This window comes from Propithecus coquereli, unplaced genomic scaffold (assembly GCF_000956105.1).
Source record: "Propithecus coquereli isolate 6110/MARCELLA unplaced genomic scaffold, Pcoq_1.0 Scaffold426, whole genome shotgun sequence".
NCBI classification, from domain to species: Eukaryota; Metazoa; Chordata; class Mammalia; order Primates; family Indriidae; genus Propithecus; species Propithecus coquereli.
The window spans coordinates 563,929-565,007 of record NW_012150019.1 but is presented as its reverse complement, the minus strand read 5'-3'; positions in this window follow the sequence as shown (position 1 = coordinate 565,007).

Below are 1,079 nucleotides of genomic sequence, written 5' to 3'. Positions count from 1 at the left end.
GTGATCCTCCTGCCTCATTCTCCCGACTAGCTGGGACCAAAAGCCACCGACATTGCCATCTGTTTTTGCATAGCCCTCGAGCTAAGAAAGGTTTTCACATTTTATGTAAAATGTCACATAATATTTTGTGATGTGAAAATTATATAAAATTCCAATTTTAGTGTCTGTAAAACCAAGTTCATTCATTTAGGGACTGTCTATGCCTGCTATGGAGCTACAAAGGCAGAGCTGAGCAGTTGTGACAGAGACCATATGGATCCACAAAGCCAAAGGAAACATTTGGCCTTTTACAGAAAAAGTTTGCGGACTCTTGCTTCACGTCAAGAATGGTGCTGGGGACGGTTGCTCTCCCGGATGCGCAGACCAAGAATACGGGAAAGATCTCAGCCCTAGCTCCTTACGCAGATTTTCAATCAGTCCGCTTTTCTCCGCTTCGCCTCCCTACCCGAGGCCTGCTTAGAGTCCAGGTTTCCGATTCCGGAGATGAGGGTTTGTCTGAAGAGCGGTCTTCCTTCACCCGAGCACTTCTCTGGGCGCACACTAGGTTGGCCTTTGTCAACTCTGCTTCTCACCAGTTTTCCAGAGAAGCCTTACGGTCTCTTGCTGTTTCGCGTTTGCTTTGTCCTTGTGTGATTGTATCTTTACAGAGTCATGCTAGCCGTGTTTGGGGCGGAGTGGAGATGAACGCTGGCGTGCCTCAGCTAGAATCCTTCTCCCTTCTTTTCCTACCACCGAATGCGGCGCAGCGAGAGGGAGGAGACGGGAGTGAGGGGTCCGAGGACCGGGAGGAGGGCACGGAGCGGGGGACAGGCTCCTGCGGGGCGGGGAGGATGGGGGAGAGGGGCCCGGCGTGGGACGCGAGAGAATGGGCGGCCGAGTGAGAAGAGGGTGGGGGTTGAGAGTGGGGGACAAAGGGAGACGGTGTGGGGAGAGGTAGGCGCCGGCAGGGGGGCGAGGGGAGTGGGGAGAAGACTTAGGGGGACAGCCCTGTGCGCCTGATAGGGAGGCGGGAGGGGATGAGGAGGGAAGTGTGACGGACAGAAGGAACCTGGGGGACACTGAGGGGAGACGGGGCGGGG